Here is a 7,425-nt window from a genome sequence, read left to right as displayed (position 1 = left end):
GCTGCTGCTTCCCACAAGCCAACTATTTTATATTTGGTAGTATATGTATGTTGATGCTACTCTCACTTTGCCCCAGCTTTGCCCTCCCACCCCATGTCCGCAAGCCCATTTTCTATGTCTACCTCTTTATTCCTGCCCTGCAACTATTTTCATCAGTACCAATTTTTTTTTTAGATTCTATATATATGCCTTAGCATACAGTATTTATTTTTATCTTTCTGACTTACTTCACTCTGTATGACAGATTCTAGGTCCATCCACTTCACTACAAATATCTCAGTTTTGTTTCTTTTTATGGTTGAGTAATATTCCATTGTATATATGTGCCACATCTTTATCCATTCATCTGTCGATGGACATTTAGGTTGTTTCCATGTCCTGGCTATTGTAGATAGTGCTGCAATGAACATTGTGGTACATGTCTCTTTTTGAATTATGATTTTTTTCAGGGTATATGCCCAGTAGTGGGATTGCTGAGTCATATGGTAGTTCTATTTTTAGTTTTTTAAGTAATCTCCATACTGTTTTCCATAGTGGTTGTATCAATTTACGTTCCCACCAACAGTGCAAGAGCTTTCCCTTTTCACCACACCCCTTCCAGCATTTAGTTTTTCTAGATTTTTTGATAATGGACATTCTGACCGGCATTAGGTGATACCTCATTGTCATTTTGATTTGCTTTTCTCTAATGATTAGTGATGTTGAGCATCTTTTCATGTGCCTCTTGGCCATTTGTATGTCTTCCTTGGTGAAATGTCTATTTAGGTCTTCCACCCATTTTGGTGGGTCAAAGAAGATCTTGCTGTATTTTATGTTAAGGAGTGTTTTTCCTATGTTTTCCTCTAAGAGTTTTATAGTGTCTTGTCTTACATTTAAGTCTTTAATCCATTTGGAGTTTATTTTTGTGTATGGTGTTAGGGAGTGTTCTAACTTCATTCTTTTACATGTAGCTGTCCAGTTTTCCCAGTACCACTTATTGAAGAGGCTGTCTTTTCTCCGTTGTATGTTCTTGCCTCCTTTGTCATAAATTAGGTGACCATATGTGTGTGGGTTTATCTCTGGGCATTCTATCATGTACCATTGCTCTATATATCTGTTTTTGTATCAGTACCATACTGTCTTGATTACTGTAGCTTTGTGACATAGTTTGAGGTCAGGGAGCCTGAATCCTCCAACTCCATTTATCTTTCTCAAGATTGCTTTGGTTATTTGTGGTCTTTTGTGTTTCTATACAAAAGGTAAAATTTTTTGTTCTAATTCTGTGAAGAATGACATTGGTAGTTTGATAGAGATTGCATTGAATCTGTAGATTGCTTTGGGTAGTATAGTCATTTTCACAATATTGTTTCTTCCAATCCAAGAACATGGTATATTTCTCCATCTGTTTATGTCATATTTGATTTCTTTCATCACTGTTTTATAGTTTTCTGAGTACAAGTCTTTCGCCTACTAAGTCAGGTTTATTCCTAGGTATTTTATTCTTTTTGTTGAAATGGTAAATGGGAGTGTTTCCTTAATTTCTCTTTCTAATTTTTCATTGTTGGTGTATATGAATGCCAGAGATTTCTGTGCATTTTGTGTCCTGCAACTTTACCAAATTCATTGATTAGATCTAGTAGTTTCTGGTGACATGTTTAGGACTTTCTATGTATAGTATCATGTCATCGGCAAACAGTGACAGTTTTACTTCTTTTCCAATTTGTATTCCTTTTATTTCTGTTTCTTCTCTGATTACTGTAGCTAGGACTTCCAAAACTATGTTGAATAATAGTGGCGAGGGTGGACATCCTTGTCTGGTTCCTGAACTTAGTGGAAATGTTTTCAGTTTTTCACCATTGAGTATGATGCTTGCTGTGGGTTCGTCATATATGGCCTTTATTATGTTGAAGTAGGCTTCCTCTATGCCCATTTTCTGCAGAATTTTCAAGCATAAATGGGTGTTGAATTTTGGCAAAAGTTTTCTGCATCTGTTGAGATGATCATAGGGTTTTTATTCCTTAATTTGTTAATGTGGTATATCACATTGATTGATTTGCATATATTGAAGAATCCTTGCATCCCTGAGATAAATCCCACTTGATCATGGTTTATGATCCTTTTTATGTGCTGTTGGATTCTGTTTGCTAGTATTTTGTTCAGGATTTTTGCATCTATGTTCATCAGTGATATTGGTTTATAATTTTCTTTTTTTGTGATATCTTTTTCTGGTTTTGGTATCAGGGTGATGGTGGCTTCGTAGAATGAATTTGAGAGTGTTTCTCCCTCTGCAATTTTTTGGAAGAGTTTGAGAAGGATCAGTGTTAGCTCTTCTCTAAATATTTGATAGAATTTGCTTGTGAAGCCATCTGGTCCTGGACTTTTTTGTTGGAAGACTTTTAATTATGGTTTCAATTTCATTGCTTCTGATAGGTCTGTTTATATTTTCTAATTCTTCCTGGTTCAGTCTTGGAAAATTGTACCTTTCCAAGAATTTGTCCATTTCTTTGTGGTTGTCCATTTTATTGGCATATATTTGTTTGTAGTAGCCTCTTATAATACTTTGTATTTCTGTAGTGTCAGTGGTGATTTCTCCTTTTTCATTTCTAATTTTATTGATTTGCATCCTCTCCCTTTTTCTCTTGATGAGCCTGGCTAAGGGTTTATCAATTTTGTTTATCTTTTCATAGAACCAGCTTTTAGTTTTATTGATCTTTGCTATTGTTTTCCTCATTTCTATTTCATTTATTTCTGCTCTGATCTTTATGATTTCTTTCCTTCTACTGACTTTGGGTTTTCTTTGTTCTTCTTTCTTTAGTTGTTTTAAGTGTAGGGTTAGATTGTTTATTTGAGATTTTTCTTGTTTCTTCAGGTGAGATTGCATTGCTATAAACTTCCCTCTTAGAACTGCTTTAGCTGAGTTCCATAGTTTTTGGGTTGTCATGATTTCATTGTCATTTTTTTCTATGTATTTTTAAATTTCTTCTTTGATTTCTTCAGTCATCTTTTAGTTACTTACTAGTACACTGTTTAGCCTCTATGTATTTGTGTTTTTTACAGTTTTTCTTTTCCTGTAATTGATTTCCAATCTCATAGCATTTTGGTCAGAAAGGATGGTATGATTGGTATGATTTCAATTTTCTTTCCTTTTTTTAAAAACAAAATTCACATTTTACTTAGCTTGAAATAAACTATTCAAAATTGATATTCTGCACCAAAAATGACAACAATATTTTCTGTATTATGCCTAGATAAACCACAAAACACTTATTTTTGTAAGTTTTGTAAGTTTCGCTTGTAAATCAAGATGAGGCAGTAGAGACAGCCATGGAAAAGACAGAAGAAAACAGACAAATCAGTTGTCAGTATCCATGGCCTCTGATCCTGTCTTGACCATGAAACAGAAGTGTTCAACATATACCTGCCAAAAAGCTTATGAAGATGTAGGCTCAATAAAGGAATGTAAACAGCAACAACCAGATGTAGAACAACAACGGCAAGCTCTTCCATTCAAACTTTAACTATAACTTGTTCTTTTAACTTTATTTGATAAAGACAAAATCTACACTGAAATAATATTTGGTGAGCTCACACTTTTCTCTTACAGTCTGATAATTTTCTTATCAGTCTCTTACACATTTTTAACAGCATACTTAAAACTCCTACTATTCAAAGGTCAGTCATGAGCTTCATTGTAATGTTTTATAAAATGTATTCCTTCCTCCCATACTTCCTCAAAATTTATTTCTTCAAAGAACTGATAACTCAGTACCTGACAATTGGATCCATAGTGATAAATGTTATGTCTAAAATGACTTAACTAATACATTTCAAAGTGCCATTCACAGAGATCACACAGTGTGTAACATGGTACTTTCAATGCTATCTTCTGGAAGAACAGTTAGGTCTCCAAAGCATGGGACTTCAAAAGGGCCATTTAAACAGGCAGATTATCAATGACTAATGTACTCAATGGGAGGCCTACAGGTCAAGATATTCATGATTAAGTGGCCTATGTACACCTTATAACTTTTCTGTAAGATATTTTCAAATTTCTTTCAGATTTTTTTCAAATATCAAATATAAGAGAAAGCCTATTTTAAAAGTCTCAGGTATTTTCAATGGTTTCTGAATTATCTGTAGGAAGCTCTGACTTACTTGTATAGAGTTTGACATATGTATCCACCATTAAATCCAAATCGGGTTTTATATCAAAATTTATGTTAAGCAAAGCCAAGTTACTTGAACTTTGGTCTGTGAAAGTGTTCCTCAGGTATGCTTTGAGATGCTTTCATCCATTTTCATAGCGTTCATTCTCAACCTTCATCACAGGAATAATACATAGGACCTTCAGCAATGCATAAACATTAGGAAAAAACTTGATGTCTGGCAGATGAAGGGCTTCATAAATAGTGGATGGAAATTCTATATCTTTCCCTCCATGTTTCCACCTGATTCTCCAACAATGCAACTCAGCAGAGAGTGTGTCAGGATTAGGTAAGTCACTTCTGTACATGTCAGCATGATGCTCCTCTGATATATTGAATTTGAGCTGTCTCATGACAGATGTTACCAGAGATAACCATTTAAGAGATTTGAGGTGCTATTCTGAGAATATACCTTGCAGTTCCTGAATAATGTATTCCACTGTTGGAACACTTAGAGTTTCTTTATAGTAACTCTCAGAGGTTAGCTGAGATTCCAGGTTACTGTGCTGAGCTCTGCAAAATTTCCCTGGGAGTTTCATCTGAATATCAAGTTTGCTTACCAAACTTGTGGCTTCCTCAAACCAAAATTCATGATAAACTTCAATATTTTCCATCACTTCATTTAGTGAATACAGCGCTACAGTCAAACTACTGGCTGCAAAGAAGGCATCAGAAGTTTGCCCCTCAAGATTTTTCCCTAAGGCTCTTGTAAAAGAACATTTTTAAGAACAACAATGGTAACAATGAAATCAAAATCTGTTACCACACTACAGAGTACAAATGCTCGGCCAGCTATACAGTTATTCCATCTAACATTTGTGTCACTATTTATACCATCTAAACATAAAACAAGAGCTTGTAGGAGGTCCATTAAGATTTCAAAAGCATCATGCCTGCCTGTCCACTGAGAATGGCAAATTTCCTTCAGTTCTTTGCCCCTTTCTTCATTGTTCTGAAAGAGGACAGAAATTACATTGTCAAGCTCTAAAAGCAGTTGTGGTGATCGATGGAAAAAAGAACAAAATTCCTCAATTGTTCCTAATGCAACAGATACTCCCATAACAGGCACTGATTTTGCCAACCACGTATTTAAGGCACAGGAAGAGCAGAGTGTGTAGATACCTTGAGGATATTTCTCTAAAAGTCTAGAAGCAACAACTTTCATTTTGGAAGAAAATCCACTGGACCAATGTAAGCCTGGCCACGACAGTACTCCATGTTTAATCCCCACTACTCAGTTATCGTGTCAAATATCACAGCCAAAATTTCTGCATCAGCTTCATAAGGCAGGAAACCCACAGATTCCTCTCTCAGGTTGTGAGCTTCATCAATAAACCTCACCAACACAGGCAGGTGCTCTTCCCCTGCTATGTCCACCACATTGTCAGTGATGATGAAAAAGAAGTGAGAGTCTCTCACTTCCCTGAGGGTTTCTTCCGAATGCAGATCTCTAGCATCTGTTTCTGCTGTGTTTTTGAACAGAACAATGTGTTAACTGCTGTTGTCTCAAAGCGCTTTCTCAGAACCTCTTCACCAGAATTGATCTGGCACTTCCAGCAGTGATTGAAAGTTATCAGGAGTAAAGAGACCTTCTGGGATTTCATCAGCTTCATGTCCATCCAGAGGTATGTTCTGTTTTCCCATAAGAATAAAATTTCAAATAAAGATTTTAAGTATTCTTTGTTTTCCTTCTCTTCAAGTGTTAAAGGCAAGATGTCTTCATCCTGCTCTTCACCCCCTTCTTCTGCACTGGGGTTCTGAACATTGCTGTTGTTTATTTCCTTATGTTTTGGTTCCTGTTCAGAAGTTTCATTAATTTTTTTCTGTTTCAGTGTCCTGATTTCATCTTCACTCAATTATTTTATTCGTTTTCTGTGTCTACTGTGTGGATTTTTCAAATGGCTGGTAAGATCAAATATTGTTGTTATTGCATTATCTCGAAGAACTGTCTTATAAGGACTAGTTCTACAAATCATAGAAGTCTCAAAGTGTTTGACACACAATTGATAATGTTTATTTAGTTGATCAGGTGTTTTATCTTCTAAGTCTGCTCTCCTACTATTCTCTACCCACTTCTGGCATCTGGCTGGATCCTGCAGGAACCTGAAAACGGCCAGGTACAACTGCGTGCTCTTCCGAGTGCATTTGGGGGCTGCCCAGAAGTTCTGCATTGCGTCGTCTGCACACCAGCCAGCCCAGCCCTCCCCTCCCCGCCTCCTCAGGGCAGCCCGCCCACCCATCAGGGCTGGGAAGGGGAGCCGGGACGGCATGCCAGCAGGAGGGATGGGAGGGCAAGAAACCTCAATTTTCTTAAATTTTCTGAGGCTTGATTTGTGACCCAAGATGGAATCTATCCTGGAGAATGTTCCATGTGCACTTGAGAAGAAAGTGTATTCTGCCACTTTTGAGTGGAATGTTCTATTAATATCAGTTAGATTTATCTGGTCTATTGTCATTTAAAGCTTGTGTTTCCTTACTTATTTTCTGTTTGGATCATCTGTCCATTGGTGTAAGTGGGGGGTTAAAGTCCCCTACTCTTATTGTGTTACTGTCGATTTCTCCTTTCATGGTTGTTAGCATTTGCCTTATGTATTGAAGTCCTTCTTTGGTGGGAGTATAAACATTTATAAGTGTTATATCTTCTTCCAGGATCCTTTGATCTTCTTCTGGGATCCTTTGATCTTTTGATCTTCATCCGGGATCCTTTGATCATTATGTAGTGTCCTTCCTTATCTCTTGTAACAGTCTTTATTTTAAAGTCTATTTTGTCTGATACGAGTATTGCTACCACAGCTTTCTTCTGATTTCCATTTGCATGGAATAACCTTTTCCATCTCTTCACTTTCAGTCTGTATGTGTCTCTAAGTCTGAAGTGGGTCTCTTGTAGACAGCATATATATGGGTCTTGTTTTTGTATCCATTCAGGCAGTCTGTATCTTTAGATTGGGGCATTTAATTGGATCATCTGTCCATTGGTGTAAGTGGGGTGTTAAAGTCCCCTACTCTTATTGTGTTACTGTCGATTTCTCCTTTCATGGTTGTTAGCATTTGCCTTATGTATTGAAGTCCTTCTTTGGTGGGAGTATAAACATTTATAAGTGTTATATCTTCTTCCAGGATCCTTTGATCTTCTTCTGGGATCCTTTGATCTTTTGATCTTCATCCGGGATCCTTTGATCATTATGTAGTGTCCTTCCTTATCTCTTGTAACAGTCTTTATTTTAAAGTCTATTTTGTCTGA

General features: G+C 36.5%; 1 pseudogene; it reads right to left on the bottom strand.

Moving 5' to 3' along the window:
- Positions 1 to 4,084: 4,084 nt before the first annotated feature.
- On the bottom strand, positions 4,085 to 6,355 carry LOC102994013 (52 kDa repressor of the inhibitor of the protein kinase-like; annotated as a pseudogene).
- Between the last annotated feature and the right edge of the window lie 1,070 nt (positions 6,356 to 7,425).

This window comes from Physeter macrocephalus, chromosome 4 (assembly GCF_002837175.3).
Source record: "Physeter macrocephalus isolate SW-GA chromosome 4, ASM283717v5, whole genome shotgun sequence".
Taxonomy (NCBI): Eukaryota; Metazoa; Chordata; class Mammalia; order Artiodactyla; family Physeteridae; genus Physeter; species Physeter macrocephalus.
The sequence above is the reverse complement of the archived record's forward strand: the minus strand, read 5'-3'. Positions and strand labels throughout refer to the sequence as shown.